The sequence below is a fragment of the Mastigoproctus giganteus genome, chromosome 7 (assembly GCF_048544385.1).
Source record: "Mastigoproctus giganteus isolate SK-2022 chromosome 7, ASM4854438v1, whole genome shotgun sequence".
NCBI classification, from domain to species: Eukaryota; Metazoa; Arthropoda; class Arachnida; order Uropygi; family Thelyphonidae; genus Mastigoproctus; species Mastigoproctus giganteus.
This window is the reverse complement of record NC_143581.1, coordinates 31,803,253-31,823,121: the sequence shown is the minus strand read 5'-3', so window position 1 is coordinate 31,823,121 and position 19,869 is coordinate 31,803,253. Positions and strand designations below refer to the sequence as shown.

Below are 19,869 nucleotides of genomic sequence, written 5' to 3'. Positions count from 1 at the left end.
GTCGGAAGACACATCAGTTTGAGTTGGGACAGATTGCAAATATGGACAAAGTCCCCCTCAATTTGATGTCCCAAGTAACAGAACTGTTGATAAGAAGGAGGTGAAAACTGCAACTGTGAAGACAAGTGGACATGAAAAGAGCCATTATACAGTTGTTCTAGCTTGTTGTGCCGACGGAACCAAGCTGCCTCCTATGCTGATTTTAAAACGCAAAACAATGCCAAAAGACATTCCTCGAGGAGTGATTGTCCACATTCACGACAAGGGTTGGATGGATCAGGATGGGATGAAGATCTGGTTTGAGAAAGTTTGGAGCAGGAGACCACGCAAACCTGCCCTATTGGTGCTTGATCAGTTCAGGGCACACATAACAAAAAATACAAAGAAGATTGCTGCAGAGCAAAAAGCAAAACTTGCCGTCATACCTTGACATCCCAGCTCCAACCACTTTGTGTCAGCATTAACAAACCCTTCAAAGCTGACATGAGACGAATGGAACCAATGGATGAAGTCTTCTGGGGACAATTTTACACCAGTAGGAAGAGTGAAGAAACCAACTATAGGAGAAGTTTGTACCTGGGTGAAAAGATCCTGGGATAATATCAAGATTCAGATCGTTGTCAAGTCATTTAAGAAGTGTGGTATTTCAAATGCCATAGATGGAACTGAGGACGAGGCAATATATGAAGACAGTGATTCGTCATCAGACACAGATGAGGACAAGCTAATGGATGGGAGTTTTGACAGTGATGAGCTGTATGAATTTTATGATGAATAAAACTTGAGTTCAATAACTTTATGTAATACATTTTTTTTCAAATTTCGAGCCCCAAAATCAAGGTGCGTCTTATACATGGGGAAATACGGTAAGTCTTCTTCAACTGCAAAAAAAAAATAATAACAATATATAAAATCCTTTTTTGAAATACCAAAGCAACTCATTGTGAGAGTAGCAAATGTTCAGATTTATACCTTACACAAAAAAAAAAAAAAAAAACTATTACTTTATTGATTTCTAACAAGCATTTGAATTAATATCTTAATTAATAGCAACAAACTGATAGAAATACTGACTAGCAAAAATACGGACACAGAAATAATAAACTTAAATAGATACTGTTCAAGACACCAATGCGATAGTGCAAAAAGAATCAACAATAGAGAGCCTGAAAACAAAAAATGGGGTAATGCAAGGATGTCCCATTTTACCATTTCTTCAATATTTATTTCAATGAAATAAATATTAATCTAATTCAGTAATAGATGAAGAGGAAGGAATCAACATGAATGGATATAATATAAACCACATAAAATAGTGTTGATATCATCCTAACAGCAGATAGAAAAAAACAATACAATAAACCTCACAAATAAACTATACAGAACTAGTAACGAAAACAAAATGATAATAAACAAAAACAGAAAGGAAAGAAATAAGTGATTAAAACAGACTTATATGGGCAGCCCATGAGCAAGAAAGTTGATTATTTGGATACATTACTAATCAGAAATTATATAACACTAAAACTATTAAAGACAGAATAGTTACTGGTCTTCTGTGACCAAGTTGGAAAAAATCTGTTAAAGTGGAAAAGAAAAATTTCTAATCAACTCAAAATAAAACTATATCAATTATTCATAATACGAAGATAGTCTTTTATAGATAAGAATCTTGAAGATTAAATCAAAAGAACAGAAATCATTGACATTTAAAACAAAGTGCCCAAAGAAGGCTAAGAAAACAAAATGGACAAAGGAGAAAAAAAAAAAAAAAACCCCTAATCTGTCACAGAGAACAAAATTTCACACAGAAAACAAAAAGCAATGCAGGTACACCAACAGAGATACACATATATATATCAGGTTTTAAACTATATAGCAGAAAGGAAAATAGCATTAGCATTAGTAGAGGCATATGATGCAAGAAAGCAAGCTTATTCAGCATCAGCCAAAAAAAAACAAAAAAAAACACACCGCTCCCATTTCACCCCTCCGTTCGCTCGAAATACCTGTCCAGTTGAGCCTTAAATTTGTTTAGACTATCAACTTCAACAACAAGTGATGGAAGTCGGTTCCACCAACCAACCAACCAACCACCCGCCGGCCAAAGGCAAATTTCCGCACATCTATCCAACATCCGTCCTTCCTCAATTTGAATTTATGTCCTCTGAGCTGATTATTCTGAGCAAGATGAAGAATCCCATTGGCATTGAGCATGCTCAAACCATTCAAAGCCTTATACACCTCTATCAGATCACCTCGCCGGTGCCTAGTCTCCAGACTCTGTAATTTGCAAAACTTAAGCCTTTCTTCGTAAGAGCAACCCTTGGTTCCATTCACTAATCTTGTTGCCCTTCTCTGTACCCGTTCCAGCAGCTCTACATCCTTCTTGAAAGCCTCCAGACCTGTATACAGTACTCAAGATGTGGCCTAACCATTGCCTTATACAAGGGAATAATCACCTCCTTATCCCTGCTAGAAAAATTCCTGTATTTCATTGAAAAGACACCATGAGCTACTCTTGCAGCTCGTCTGCACTGCTCAGAGAACTTCATATCTGCCTGCACAATTACCCCCAGGTCCTTTTCATTCTCCACCACTGTCAGTGTAGTACCGCAGAGTTGATACGTTGCTCTGGGGTTACTGTTTCCCATATGTAGTACTTTACATTTGTCAATGTTAAACTTCATTTGCCACCTCTCAGCCCATCTGTTCAACCTTTCCAGATCCTGTTGCAGCAGCATAGTGTCAGAGGTGTCCTTAACAACCCTGCCAACCTTTGTATCATCTGCAAACTTGGACATTAAACTTGATATCCCATCATCAATATCATTCATAAACACCGAAAACAACAACGGACCCAACACTGAACCCTCAGGAACTCCACTAATAACATTAGTCCACGTTGAGCAGTGTCCATTGATTACCACTCTCTGTCTTCTGCCACTCAACCATCCCCTTATCCATAGCAGCAATTTGCCTCCAATGCCACACTGCTCCAATTTGTGCAGCAGTCTTCCGTGTGCAACAGTATCAAAAGCCTTTCTAATATCCAAATATATAATATCAAAGTTATTCCCTGCATCCAGTTCTTTTGTGACTACATCATAGTATCCAATCAAATTGGTCAGGCAAGACCTGCCCTTAACAAAACCATGCTGCGTCTGAGCTATAACTTAATTCTTGTCTAGATGATCCTGCAGTGCTTCTTTAACCAGTGCCTCCATTAATTTACCTGGAACAGAAGTTAAACTAACAGGTCTATAATTACTTGTGTCAGCCTTTGATCCTCCTTTGTGAATTGGGGTTACATTTGCACATCTCCAGTCTATGGGTACCTCCCCTGAGTCCAAAGAAGCTCTCATAATTATGGCTAGGGGTTTGCTTATTTCCTTTGCTGCCTCCTTTAATATAACTGGATAGATCCCATCCACCCCAGGTGCCTTTTTTATGTTTATCCTCAACAATCTCTCCTCCACTTTCCTCTCAGTTATTACAAAATCATCCAGCTGACTGCCAATGTTTACTTTACCTACATCATTCTCCTTCCTGAATAACTCCTCATGCGTGAATGTAGATGCAAAATACTCGTTTAGATTGTTAGCCACCTGAGCAGGATCCTCAACTGTTGAACCATCAATATCCAGTGGACCAATCTGATTCATCCCTTTCCTTCTTGAGTTTAAATAGGTAAAGAACTCTTTTCTGTTTTTCTTTCCATCCTTTGCCAAGGATTTTTCGTAGTCTGCCTTTGCCTGCCTAATCTCCTTTGTGACTTGGTTACAGACCAACTTATATCTATCATAGGCTTCCATGTCACCCATTAATTTGTATGTATCCCATGCATTTTTCTTCTCTGCCACATGTCTCATTAGTTCATCTGACAACCATTTAGGCCTAAACATTGAACAATATTTCTTAGTTGGTATGTAAAGCCTGGTAGCCTCCAAGATTAGTTCCTTGAATGCTTCCCATTTTGAGTTTGCTGTTGGTAACATCATCAGTTGGTCCCACTGTATAGAATTTAAATACTGTTTCAGACCATCATAGTCGCCTTTACGAAAACAAAAACCCTTCCCTTTACCTCTGATGGTAGTTACCTCCTTGAGTAAATCCCACTTCAACACACTGTGATCACTGCCACCTAGTGGTTCATTTATCTGCAGATTCTTAATGCATGAAGAATCACTACTGATAATCAGATCAAGAGTATTGCTCCCTCTTGTTGCCTCATGAACATGCTGATGTAGGAAACAATCATCCAATAAATCCACAAAAGCCTTGCTAGTGTGCGAGTGACCAACCCACAAATTCCAGTCAATATCTGGGAAATTAAAATCCCCCATTATAAGACTCTCTGATTTACTGGTCCACTCTATTTCCCTGTACAATATCTTATTATACTCATCAGAGTCATTAGGCCTATAGCACACTCCTACTCTCAATTTTGATTTCACTATGCTTATGTCACACCAAACTGACTCGACACTGCCCTGTCCATCGATGTCGACTGGCTTCACTTCCTTGGACTTTATGTGTTTCTTAACTAATAGCATAACCCCTCCTGTCCTGTCTATCCTTTCTATACACATTGTATTCCCCAAATTCCAGTTCCGCCTTCCTTATATCTGTGTGACACCACGTCTCTGATATCCCAACAGTATCTGCCTTTGATGTTTTGAGCAATACCTCAAATTCATCAAATTTATTTACCAAACTCCTAGCATTGGTGTACACGCAGGTATACATGCACCTGTTTCTATTCTTGGCTACCCTAACACAACCCTGTGTTTACTTGTACCGCAATGACTCCCAGCAGTCTCTGAAATATCCTGCATCTTGTTTTTCAGAGAAACCAAGAATAGACTTGGTTTCTCAAAAACCAAATGAATAATGATAAATGAACAGATGAATGACAAAATATTTAAGAAAGTGGCAAAAGATGGCTGGAATGACTGAGTGGGATGGGGTGGATAGCAGTTTCAATACTTGCAAATAACCAAACAACAACAAAAGCAATCATAAAGAGGCCTATCAGATTGCATGGTTGGTAATGAGTTTGAAAATGTGTAAGATGTTTGTGGATAACAGATTAAGAGCTTATATTATAAACTTAAGAATCACCCTATACAATGAACTTAACCACTATTTAGAGAAAGGTATGAAAAAATTTTAAATTGTTCACTTTTGTGATGGCATGTTAATTTTTAATTTTTTATCAGCACAACTGCAAAATATCCATTTTTTTATATTGAAAACATATATTTTTAATTTTTAAAATAAATCTCATTCTGACACACTTTACACATGCACCCATATTTAGCATTAGCATTAGCAAAAGCACATGACACAAGAAAGCAAGCTTATATAGTATCAGCCAAAAAAACCTTATTTCACCTATCCACTCGCTCCAAATGTTTGTCAGTTTATACTTTGAATCTATTTAAGCTATCAACTTCTACAGCGAAAGATGGAAATTTGTTCCAGCAATCAACTACCCGCTGGCTAAAGGCAAACTTCCGCACATCTATCCTACAACCGTCTTTCCACAATTTGAATTTATGCTCTCTCAGGCGATTATTCTGAGCAAGAGGAGGAATCCCATCAGCATTGAGCAGGCTCAAACCATTCAAGGCTTTATACACCTCAATCAGATTACCTTGCAGGTGCCTAGTCTCCAGACACTGTAATTTGCAAAACTTAAGCCTTTCTTCGTAAGAGCAACCCTTTGTTCCATTCACTAATCTTGTTGCCCTTCTCTGTACTCGTTCCAACAGCTCTACATCCTTCTTAAAATGAGGCCTCCAGACCTGTATATAGTACTCAAGGTGTGGTCTGACCATTGCCTTATACAAGGGGATAATCACTTCCTTATCCCTGTTAGAAAAATTGCTGTATATCATTGACAAGACACCACGAGCTACTCTTGCAAACCGTCTGCACTGCTCAGAAAACTTCATATCTGCCTGCACAATTACCTCCAGGTCCTTTTCATTCTCTACCACTGTCAGTGTGGTACCACAGAGCTGATACGTTACTCTGGGATTACTGCTTCCCATATGTAGTACTTTACATTTGTCAATGTTAAACTTCATTTGCCATCTTTCAGCCCATCTGCTCAACTTTTCTAGATCCTGTTGCAGCAAGATTCATCCCCTTCCTTCTAGAGTTTACATAAGTAAAGAACTCTTTGCTGTTTTTCTTTGCATCCTTTGCCAAAGATTTCTCGTAATCTGCCTTTGCCTGCCTAACCTCCTTTGTAACTTAGTTACAGACCAGCTTATATTTATTGTAGGCTTCTGTGTCACATGATAATTTATGTGTGTCCCATGCATTTTTCTTCTCTGTCATATGTCTAATCAGTTCATCTGACATCCATTTAGGCCTAAATCTTGAACAATATTTCTTTGTTGGTAAGCCTAGTAGCTTCCAAGATTAATTCTTTGAATGCTTCCCATTTTGAATTTGCTGTTGGTAACATCATCAGTTGGTTACACTGTATAGAATTTAAATACTGTCTCAGACCACCGTAGTCACCTTTACGAAAGCAAAACCCTTCCCTTTACCCTTGATGGTAGTTACCTCTTTGAGTAAACCCCACTTCAGCACACTGTGATCACTGCCACCTAGTGGTTCCTTTATCTGCAGATTCTTGATGCATGAAGAATCATTACTGATAATCAGATCAAGAGTATTATTCCCTCTAGTTGCCTCCCGAACATGCTGATATAGAAAACAATCATCCAATAAATCCACAAAAGCCTTGCTAGTGTGTGAGTAAACCAACCCACAAATTCTAGTCAATCTCTGGAAAATTAAAATCCCCCATTATAAGACACTAATTTACTGGCCCACTTTATTTCTCTGCACAATTGCTCATTATACTCATCAGATTCGTTACGCCTATAACACACACTTACTCTCATTTTCTCTTTCCCAGTGCTTACGTCACACCAAACAGGCTCACCATTGCATTGTCCACCAACATGAATTGGATGCACTTTCTTAGATTTTATGTGTTTCTTAACTAACAGCATAACCTTCCTCCCTTCCTGTCCTGTCTATCCTTTCTGTACACATTGTACTCCCCAAATTCCAGTTCTGCACTGCTTAAGTCTGCGTGACACCATGTCTCTGATATCCCAACAATATCTGCCTTTGATGTCTTGACTAGCACTTCAAGCTCATCGAATTTATTAACTATACTCCTAGCATTGGTGTACATACAAGTATACGTGCACCTGTTTCTACTCTTTGTTATCCTAACACAGCCCATGTATTTACTTGTTCCACTATGACTCCCAGCAGTCCTGGAAATTCCCATTGCCTTGCTTTCCAGGCTGCTGCTGAATTGCATTTCAATAGAAGCAGTGCAAGAATCACTTTTACCTCTGCCAGCGGCTACTGTTAAACTATTAGTCCGTGTATCCCCCCCCCAAGCTAGCAGTTTTCTGACCCACCTAACTCTGCCTCGATAGTATCAGCAAATATTTTTGCACCCTTTTTATTTAAGTGTATTCCATCCCTGTAGAAGCAGTCTCTTCTGTTAACAAGCACAGACCAGGCTAAGAAAAATTCTATCCCTTGAGCCTTGCACAATCTCTCGAGGGCCAAATTGATCGACAACGCTCTCATCATATACTCCCTCCTATCGTGTCTGGGCAGAATTGCACACTTTCAAATTCAGTCCTAACTCAGGGCTTTTTTTCAGCATCGTCTTCTACTTGTTAAATAATTCTACCGGTCTCATACTCTTAATATCATTATTGCCTATGTGTACAACAATATCACCCTTTGTGCTCTTAAAGGATGATATCTGCCCTTCAACGTGATCAACCTTTGCTTCTGGCAGACATACCCTGGTTCTATTCCATCTATCCTTTTTGCACAATATGTTACCCATTTCCTTGACAATAGAATCACCTACAACAACTAATTCCTTTGGGACCAGCACATTCTGCCTTTGGGGTTGCTGCTGTGTTGCGTGATGTTCAAGTGCAAGCTCTGGCATTGATGTGGGCAGCTGAGAGCTAGATGGGGCCCTCAATTTAAACCCTAGAGGGCATCCACTCTGTCCTTCAAGCTCTCATATAAGCCCATAACAATGCCAAGATGGCACCTGATTTCCTCGCACTCCTTACATCGTGCGCACACACACAAAGACATTCCCCTTGGCAATATCATGTCCTGTTCCTGATTGCTCCACAGACATCAAACAAGCAGTGCATTTCAATAGACTGTTATTCAGAGGACAACTGTCCCCCTCAGTTCTCCCCTGAGCCACAGCACTTCCCACTAGTTTGAGCCTTTTGCTTTGCTACTCTGGTCTGAGTCATGATTTCTATATTCAAGTTCAATAAAATTCCAATACAAAATATAACCCTAAACCTATATTCCAATGCAGTTATAACACTATAATATATGTATTTCGGTATCGAATATTATCTCCGAGTTACGTTATATGACTTTCTTATCCACTGTTAACTTATATGTATCATTTCACGACACCACGCTTGTAATAACTAGGTCGCTATATTTATTTAGTTAAAAAAGTACAATTCAATTGACAACGAAATTTAATAAGATTAATAAATTTTACTGATTAATTGATACTACTATACTCGCTATCTAGTTTTCTGTTAAACCTTACGCTAGCACACGTTGTATCGTATAACAATGGCAACAAGTTACGAATGGTTAATCTACGGACACGAGGTATTATTTGCTTTCCAAATCGCACTATCTAAATTCAAAATAATCCAAGGAGCTTGACTAGGTCTATAAGCTACTTATAGAAAATAATTTAATCTAACAATTAAGTCAATAAAGCGGCTAAGTATAATTAAAAACTTTGCGTTTGTGGCAGCTGCAAAACCTGTCCACACGTGGATTTGATACCCTTACCGATAATAAGTAATAACCTATAAAATCTCTATCTAAATTCAATTTAAACTAAAGTATTGTTACTAGGAATATAAAGCAACTCTAAAAAATAAATTAATATGCCAATTTAAGTCAATAAAAAAGCAAAAACTTCTCTATTTGCTGGAGCCGTAAAAACTTCGCCTGTTCACCTGTACTCTCGCACCCACTCCTTTGGTGCAAGAGTACATGTGAACAGGAACATTTAGGTATTATCTTCACTATTAGCAAGCGAAACTTGAGAGAAACAAATAAAAAACCGTACTCTGCACTGACTGCTGACTAGTGCCTTACTGCAGACAAACAACCTTGGATACAAGTGGGTGTTTCTGTTTGCTTGCTTCAGATCAAAGGTTAGGATAGCCCCCGGCTTTTATTGGACCAGCGGATATTGCTAATTTCAAATTCTTGCTTTGAAGTGCATGATAATTATATGCAAGAATGGCTTCAATAAGTCCAATAAAAACTTTCCTTTTATTATTTTTTGTGGTGAAACTTCTATAACAAAAGAATTATGACACAGATTGAAAGTCAAACCAATAATGAAAGAATTGAAATATTCACACTGACATCATTTTAATAGGTATTTTTGTTTTAAAATTTAAGATTACTTTGGTGGACATTTATCACCAATGCACCTGGAAAAGGGTTAAAATAACAATGAAACCGTTTAAAAAATTCCACGAGTCATCTAACTGAAGTGATGGTAACAGTTAAATAATGGTACTTGTTCTTTCTTCAAAAAAGTTCTGCTTTGTAAAAATTAACCTTTTCTTCCTAACTGCATATTAATTCACTATTTCTTAAAATGGGATATGAGAAATCTTAAAGATGTTTGGAGAGTAAAAGACTGTCAGGAATAAAGAAAAGAACAGAAATATTTGTCATCACAGCAGTGAAATAGCAGAAAAATTACTTTAGAAATCATGGCTTAAATGGTAAAAAAATAAATAAATAATTAAAAAAACCATCTTAATTTTAACCCTGAGAATATTCGAAAAATCAGCAAAAAGAAAAAATTAAAAATTGTTAATTTTTTTGATGTCATCTTTATTTTCAATCTTTACTGAACACAACTGCGAAAAATCCATGTTCTACATTAAAAAACATATAATTTTAATTATTAATTTTTGAAATTAAAACTCCCCACAGACCTGTCAGCAACTGAATGCAAAATTAAAACCTGATTTAAACTGCAAATTTAAAAAATGCTTCAACAAATGCTGCAATCAGATACCAGCCTGTAAATAACAGGAATGCTTGCTGCATGAAACATGAAACACACACATCAAGAGAGTGTGAAGAAATCAGGTGCCAACTCAGCATTCTGATGGGCATCTATGAGAGCTTGAAGAGTAGGGTAGTGCCCTCAAAAGAATTAAAATTGGGCCCATCAAGCTCTCAACCTGCCCAACTTAATGCCAAACCTCACTCCTGTGTGTCAGGCAACACAGTGGCAATCTTCAAGGCAGAATGTGCTGGTCCCACAGCAGCTAGTTATTGTCAGTGACTCTATTCTCAGAGAAACAGGAAATATAGTGTAAAAAGGATAGGTGGAATAGGACCAGGGTGTCTGCCAGGCACAAAAGATGACAATATTGTAGAGCAGATATCTTTTAAGGGCACAAAAGATGATGTTGTTGTACACATTGGCACTAATTTAACTGTTAGCATTCATGGCAAGCAGACATGCTTCATTGTGCTCTTCACAGCGATTTGAGATTAGAGGGGATTAGTGAATCTGATTGGGATTAGAGAGGTTGGATTGCTTTTAAATAGTTTATTTAATATATTGTAAATTTTTGTAATCTTTGTACTGTAATATTGTATTGTAATTCTTGAATTCAGTTCACCAATTTGGAATCCTCACACAAAGACCTTAATTAACAAAATTGAAGCAGTACAGAAAACTTTTGTCCGTTACCTTATGTTCCGTAATCCTCTATTTTCCAAATGATTATTGTTCATCTGATATCCTTAATAAAATCAACTTCAATGTTCCTTGTAGAAAAGTCAGGAATCCTACACTGCTCTGCCTTGACTCTGCTACCACTGAATTTATGAAGTTCAGTCCACTGAACGGAATCAGCAAATGACACTCTGATTGACTTTTTTGACAACTCTCAATCACTGATGAACTCCATCCACAAGTTTGCCTCTTCTCTTGAACTGCAAAGTGACTAGCTCTCATCTAATTATTGCAGTTTATTATTTGTTTATTATTTTTCTATTCTCTAATTAATTTATTTATTATTTGTTTTACCAGTAACTCAATGCATACCTCTTTTGGAGATATGATTTTAATATTTGAATCTATATTAATTTTTATCTTCCTGTTGGATTTCTTATTATTGTTATCGACTCTGTTCATTGTTCTGCTCTCAGATACACTGTTAATGGTTACCTGTTGTGTATCTTGTTATTAATAAAAATAAAAAATAAAATATTTTATTTTTTATTTCATACATATACGAGGGGAGTTTGACGACGTTTCATTAAGCTGTTGAGAATAAGGGCCTAGGCAACTAAGGTCATAAGGTAGCAGAATATAGTGTATCTCAAGTGGTGTGTATATTCTATAGCCAGATTTACTGGAAGAAAGCTAAGCATAGACTGTACATAAATTACAGCCAGAATTAAAATTTATATTATTGGAAGAAAAGTAAGATGCATCAAGGTGTAAACTTCCAAATGATTATTGTTCAGAATCTAATCTTCTTGCATTACGGTAACTTAACTTAATGCATACCTCTTTTGTACATATGATTTTAATATTTAAATCTATATCAATGTTTATCTTCCTGTTGGATTTCATATTATTGTTATCAACTCTGTTCATTGTTCTGCTCTCAGATACACAGTTAATGGTTACCTGTTGTATCTTGTTATTAATAAAAAAAAAAAAAGTTTATTTTGATATAAGTGTTTTTTTCCTGTAATAGTTTGTAAATTTAATTTTTGTAACATAAATATAATTTTTTTAAAAGTTGCATTCTGTATTATTTAATAGATTTAACAATGGCTGTGACAAGATCCACTTTGAGGTTAGAGGGTATCATGACTCATATGGAAATAGCTGATGGCAATCTCCAGGTGAATCATGATTTCATCCTTTGCAGAATGTGTGGCATGTATTCCAAGGTCAACCTAGTTGATAATCATAGCTCACCTGGCAATTATTTTCTTTGTCATCATTGTATGGAGGTACCGATCTAAAGTTAAAATTTGGTGCATTGCTAGAAGAATGAGTCACTGAAAAAACAGGTACCTACACTATAGAGTAATATAACTAACAGTTCATCAGGGACCCAAGACTCTAGTAATTTTCTAAGTGATGCACTCCCGATTCAGGCTCCAGAGAAGAATAACCAAGTGCAAACTGTTCTGGTTCAGAAGGACTTTGTTCTATTAGAAGACTCCATTGTCAGGGAAACGGGGAATATTTTTTGTAATAAGGATAGGTGTACTAGACACCATAGTATGTCTGCTGGGAGCAACTATTAGTGATGTCACCAACAGACTGTCAGATTTTAAGTGGGGTAAAGAGAATATTATTATTCATGTGGGGCCTAATGGTGTTAAGCATACGTAATCTGGCAATTTGTTAGACAAATTATAGGACCATGCTGAAGAAATGCTGAGAGTTAGGTCACAATGTCTATGTGTCTGCAATTCTGCCCAGACATGATAGAAGGGATTATATGCTGAAACCTTGTGCATTAACTCAAGACTCAAAGGGCTCTGCAAGGCTTTGGGGGGGGAGGGGATTTTATCAGCTTGGCCCGCACTTACTTGTAGGTAGAAGGAATCTGTTTTGTAGAGATGGGATACATTTAAACAAAGGTGGTGCAAGGGTTTTTGCCAGTATTATTGAGGATACCTTAAGGGTTCAGAGAAACTGTTAGTTTGGGGGGAACAAGGGTAATATAGATACGCATTTATTGACGTTAGCGGGTAGCTAACGTAAGTGAAGCAAGCTTAAATAACTTCAAGGGGTAGTGTCAGGGTGGTTAACTATACAAGAACACTAAGTCTTAACTGTTTATATAGTAATGTCAGAAGTGTTGTAAATAAAATGAGTGAATTTGAACTGCCGGTTAGGATAAACAACACTGACATAATAGGGCCTATGGAAATGTGGTGCCACCAGGAGATAGGGCATGACAAGTTTCAGTACGGTATGTAAAATGTATTTAAGAAGGATAGGGCAGATAGAAGGGGTGGTGGAGTCATGCTTCTTATCAAAAGCAGCCTGAGCGCAATGAAAGCTTTCTCGGATTCAAGCGCTTCGTATGCTAGTATAGAATCTGTATTGTGTGAGATAGTCGGAAGCAAAGGTATAATGAGAATGGGAGTAATCTACAGGCCAGGTGATTGTGAAGATTATGATGAGAGCCTTTACATGCAAATGGAATGGGCAATTAAGCATGAATGTCATATTATGGGCGATTTTAATTTGCCTCTAGTTGATTGGAGCAAATGGGAAGGAAATTCTACATGGGGGACAAAATTTTTAAATCAACTAGATGATTGTTATTTGTATCAACATGTTAGAGAAAGTACTAGGGAAAAGAATTTTCTAGACCTGATCATCACCCATGAACCAGACAACATAACATGGCTGACAGTACAGGATCCAGTAGCAGGAAGTGATCACTGAGTTCTACAGTGGATGATGAAAAGAGAGGTAGCAGTAGTTAAAGGCAAAGGAATGGGTTATAATTTCAGAAAAGGAAATTATGATGTCTTAAGGTGCTACATGGCTTCTATTAACCTGGGTAGATATTGCACACAGAGAGAGAATACAATTGAATTATGGTATACCTTTAAAACATTAATCACAGAAGCCTTGAATGCATATATACCATTAAAAAATACTCCACAGAACGGTTTCAAGTTGGATGAATAATGAAGTTGCCAGATTACTTGAGCAGAAAAAGACAACATGGAAAAGTTACAGAGCAATAAAAAGTACTGAAGCCTATAACATCTATAAATTGATCTGCAATAGTGCCACAGAAAAGGTTAGGCTGGCAAAGGCAGATTAGGAGAAATCGCAGGTAAACAGAGCAAAGTGTGGGGATAAGGAATTCTTCACATATATTAGTGAAAGGAAGAGGACAAACCACATCAAACAACTTTTGTAATGGATGTGGGACAATATTAGACACCCCAGTTAATGTTGCAGATGATCTCAACAATTACTTTGCATCGATATTTACAAAAGAAAACCCCTTTATGTCAATGAGAAATTCTGGGAGTGAAGTTGAAAAATATGCAATTAATGATACGGAAATTTCACATGATTATTTAATGAAAAATACTTGAGCCTACAGGTGAGTAAGGCAATTGGGGTTGATGGCATATATACCCCATAATTTTAAGGGAGGCAGCAAGTGAGTGCATTGAACCATTGAGGCTAATTATGAGAGAATTACTAGACTCAAGAGAGATTCCGTTGGATTGGAAAAGTGCCAATGTATCTTCAATATATAAAGGTTTGTTTGTTTGTTTGTTTTGTTTTTTTTAGGAGCATTAGCAGCTAATGCCATATTGCTCCGGGATATGCGGTGGTCATTCCCCGACCTTTCTGCATCCTCCGTATTTGGTGGTGATGGGCTCGAACCCCGGTCTAATCAAGAAGCGTGTGCTACGCACTGCTGCTCCTTCCCACCTGGCTACTGAGGCGCCTATTATATATAAAGGCAGTTCTAAGAGTGAAGTGGGAAATTACCGACCTATCAGTCTAACTTCAATATTAGGGAAAATCATGGAGGCAATGATCAACGATGGAATTCAGGATCATTTAGATAGAAATGGAATTTTGAAGGATACACAGCATGGTTTTGTAAAGGAAAAATCCTGTTTAACAAATCTGGTTAGCTATTGACGGGCACTCATGAGTTAGATTTAAGGAATAATTTCGACATTGTTTATTTAGATTTCAGCACAGCATTTGACTCAATCCCACATCAGCGATTACTTTATAATCTGAAACAGGTTGGAATCACAGGGAAAATCCTTAGATGGATAGCAGGATGGCTTCAGAGCAGAAGGAAGAGGGTTGTGATAAATGGTTATGCCTCAGATTGGATTAATGTAAGAAGCGGGGTTTCCCCAAGTCCTGGGATCACTGTTGTTTTTGATTTTCATAAATGACATCGATGAAGGGATTGAGAGCACAATATCTAAATTGTAGATGATGTAAAGATTGGCAGAGTAGTCAAGATTATAGCAAAGGAGAGCTTATTAAGAGTGACATAGATAAACTTCAGAGATTAGCATTAGTAGAGGCATATGATGCAAGAAATTGAATTCATTTAAGCTATCGACTTCCATAACAACAGATGGAAGTTTGTTCCAGCAATCAACTACCTGCTGGCTAAAGGAAAATTTCTGCACATCTATTCTACAACTGTCTTTCCTCAGTTTGAATCTATGCAAGAGAAAGAATCCCATTATAATTGAGCCTGCTCAATCCATTCAAGGTCTTATACACCTCAATCAGATCACCACGCAGGTGCATAGTCTTCAGAAGCTGCAATTTGCAGAACTTAAGCTTTTCTTCCAAAGAACACCTCTTTGTTCCATTCACTAATCTTGTTGCCCTTCTCTGTACTTGTTCTAGCAACTCTACATCCTTTCTAAAATGAGGCTTCCAGACCTATATGCAGTACTCCAGGTGTTGCCTGACCATTAGCTTATACAAGGGGATAATCACCTTATCCCTGCTCGCAAAATTCTAGTATATCATTGACTGCACTGCTCAGAAAACTTCATATTTGACTGCACAATTACTCCCAAGTCTCTTTCATTCTCCACTACCCTGAATGTAACATCACAAAGTTGGTACATTTCTCTCGGGTTACTGCTACCCATATGTAGGACTTTGCATTTGTGAATGTTAAACTTCAGTTGACATTCTCAGCCGATCTGCCCAACTTTTCCAGATCCTGTTGCAGCATCATACTGTCATTACTGCTATTAACAACCATGACAACCTTTGCATAATCTGCACTTTGACATTAAGCTTGATACACCATCAATATCACTGATAAATATACAAAACAACAATGGGCCAGACACTGAACTCTGAGGTTATTTGTTATTTTGATATTTAGGAGCATTAGCAACTAAGGCCATATTGCTCCCGGGATATGCGGTGGTCATTCCCTGACCTTTCCGCATCCTCCATATTTGGTGGTCATGGGCTCAAACCCCGGTCTAATTAAGAAGTGTGTGCTATGCACCGCTGCTCCTGCCCACCTGGCTACGGAGGTGCTGAACCCTGAGGGACACCATTAATAACATTAGTCCACATAGAGCAGTATCCATTGATTACCACTCTCACTTCTTCCACTCAACCATCCTTTTATCCATTGTATCAACTTGCCCTTAATGCCATACTGCTCCAATTTGTAGAGTGGTCTTCCACGTACAATAGTATCAAAAGCTTTTCTGAAATCCAAGTATATGATATCAAAATTATTTTTTACATCCAGTTCCTTTGTGACCACATCATAGTATCCAATCAAATTGGTCAGACAAGACTTCCCCTTAACAAACCCATGTTGTGTTTGAATTATTACTGCTGTCTTGTCAAGATGATCCCTGCAGTGCTTCTTTGACCAGTGACTCCATTATTTTCCCTGGAACAGAAATTAAAATAACAGGTCTGTAATTACTCGTGTCACCCTTTAATCCCCCCTTTGTGAATTGGAGATACATTTGTACACCTCCAGTCCGTGGGAACTTCCCCTGAGTCCAAGGATAATCTCCTAATTATGGCTAAGAGTTTGCTTGCTTCCTTTAATATAACTGGATAGATCCCATCTACCCCAGGTGCCTTTCTTATGTTTAACTTCAACAATTTCTCCTCCACTTTGCTCTTATTTATTACAAAATCATTTAACTCCCTGTTAGAGTTTGATAAACATCTGGCCCTCTCTTCCTTGAATAATTCCTCATGTGTGAATGTAGATGCAAAATACTCATTTAGTTTGGCAGCTATCTGAGAATGATCATCTACAGTCAAACCACTGATATCAAGTGGACTAATCTGATTCATTTCCATCCTTCTAGCATTTACATAAGTAAAGAAGTCTTTGCTGTTTTTCTTTGTGTCCTTTGCCAAAGATTTCTCATAATCTGCCTTATCTTGCCTAACCTCCTTTGTGACTTGATTACAGACTAGCTTGTAATATAGCTTGTACTATAGGCTTCTGCGTTGCCTGACCATTTATGTGCATCTCATGCATTTTTCTTCTCTGCCATGAGTCTCATTAGTTCATCTGACATCCATTTGGACCTAAACCTAGAACAGTATTTCTTAGTTGGAACAAAAAGCCTAGTATCTTCCAAAATTAATTCCTTGAATGCTTCCCATTTAGAATTTGCTGTTGGTAACATCATCAGTTGGTCCCACTGTATAGAACTGAAAAAATCTCTGAGACCACTGTAGTGACCTTTACCAAAGCAAAAACCCTTCCCGTTACACCTGATGGTAATTACATATTTAAGTAAATCCCTCATCAGTACACTGTGATCACTGCCACCTAGTGGTTCTTTTATCTGTAAATTCTTAATGCATGAATAATCACTCCTGATAATCAGATCAAGAGTGTTACTCTCTCTTGTTGACTCTCTAACATGGTACTGTAGAAAACAATCATCCAATAAATCTGCAAAAGCCTTGCTAGTGTGAGTGACCAACCCACAAGTTCCAGTCTATATCTGGGAAGTTAAAATCCCCCATTATGGTACTTCAAATTCATCAAATTTATTTACTATACTCCTAGCATTGGTGTACATGCAAGTATACATGCACCTGTTCTTACTTAGTTACTCTAACACAGCTCATGTATTTACTTGTTTCATAACTCCCAGCAGTTCCTGAAATCCCCAGCAACTTGCTTTCTGGGCTGCTGCTCATTCCAACAGAAGCAGTGCAAGAACCATTTACACCTCTACCTGTGGCTACTGTTAGTCTATTAGTTTGTGAATCCCCCCCCCAAGCTAGCAGTTTCCTACCCACCTAACCTTGCCTCTATAGCATCAGCAAATATTCTTGCACCCTTTCTATTTAAGTGTATCCCATCCCTGTAGAAGCAATCTCTCCTGTTACCTCCGGTTGGTCAGAAACGTGGCAGCTAAGCTTTAATCCAGCAAAGTGCAAGGTCTTACACTTGCATTTTGGGGAACAGCAACCCCAAAATAACTTATACACTTGGTGGAGTTGAACTAAAGTTAGTAGTGGAAAGGGACTTAAGAGTTATGATACAGTCAGACATGAAGTTCTCCAAGCATTGTAGACAGGTTGCAAGGAAGATCCATATAAGGCTATTGTTAGACTACACTTGGAATACTGTGTTTAAATATGGAGACTGTACGTAAAGAAAGACATTGAGGTTCTTAAAACGGTCCAAAGACGGGTAACTCGCCTAGTGAAATCGGCAAAAGGGCATCTATATGAGGAAAGACTGAATATGTGGGTTGCACCGCTTGGAAACTTAGAGGAGACTTGATTGAGGTGTTTAAGGCTCTGAGAGGCAAAAGTAAAATAAAGTGGCAAATGAAGTTTAACATTGACAAACGTAAAGTATTACATATGGGAAACAGTAACCCCAGAGCAACGTATCAACTCTGTGGTACTACACTGACAGTGGTAGAGAATGAAAAGGACCTGGGGATAATTGTGCAGACAGGCTGCAAGAGTAGCTCATGGTGTCTTGTCAATGATATACAGGAATTTTTCTAGCAGGGATAAGGAGGTGATTATTCCCTTGTATAAGGCAATGGTCAGGCCACACCTTGAGTACTATGTACAGGTCTGGAGGCCTCATTTCAAGAAGGATGTAGAGCTGCTGGAACAAGTACAGAGAAGGGCAACAAGATTAGTGAATGGAACAAAGGGTTGCTCTTATGAAGAAAGACTTAAGTTTTGCAAATTACAGTGTCTGGAGACTAGGCACCGGCGAGGTGATCTGATAGAGGTGTATAAAGCCTTGAATGGTTTGAGCATGCTCAGTGCCGATGGGATTCTTCCTCTTGCTCAGAAAAATCACCTGAGAGGGCATATAAATTCAAATTGAGGAAAGACAGATGTAGGATAGATGTGGGGAAATTTGCCTTTAGCCAGTGGGTAGTTGGTTGGTGGAACAGACTTCCATCCCTTGTTGTGGAAGTTGATAGCCTAAATAAATTTAAGGCTCAGTTGGACAGGTATTTCGAACGAATGGAGGGGTGAAATGGGAGTGGTTTTTTTTGGCTGATGCTGCATAAGCTTGCTTTCTTGCACCATATGCCTCTACTAATGCTAATGAATAAGGGCAAAATTTTCACAGTTATAAATAATTCTAGAACTAGGAGCCATAAATTCAAGTTACAGGGGCAGACGTTTAGACTGAATTGCAGGAAGTTGTATTTTATCCAGCGAGTTATAAATTACTGGAATAAGTTATCTACATGAGTGGTAGAGAGTGACAGTTTGGGGAAATTTAAAGATCAGCTGGATAGATACCTATGGGAGGAGGGAAAACATATGTTGTCTATTTCCTTTTCGTTCGTTATTAATTAATTAATTTTATTTTTTATTAATATTATTTTATTCTTTCTTTTTTTTTTTTTGGCTGGTACAGCATAAGCCTTAGGCTTCCTTGCACCATATGACTAATACTAATAACATTAAGAGTAGGAGATCTGTAGATTTACTTAACAAGTACAGGGCAATGTCGAAAAAAGTCGCAAATTACGATTGAATTTCAAAGTGTCTGCAATTCTGCAAAGACACAATAGAAGGAAGTATATGATGAGAGCCTTGTCAATCAATTCAGCCCTGTAGAGGTAGTGCAAGGCTCGTGGGGGTAGAATTTTTTGCAGCGTGGTCTGTGCTTGTTAACAGGTGAGACTGCTTCTACAGAGGTGGGATACACTTAAATAGAAAGGGTG

The 19,869-nt window shown here is 37.9% G+C and overlaps 1 protein-coding gene across 1 annotated transcript in view; it reads right to left on the bottom strand.

The window, feature by feature from the left end:
- ND-13A (NADH dehydrogenase (ubiquinone) 13 kDa A subunit) overlaps positions 1-19,869 on the bottom strand; it is a 48,388-nt gene that overhangs the window by 10,650 nt on the left and 17,869 nt on the right. The window lies entirely within an intron of this gene.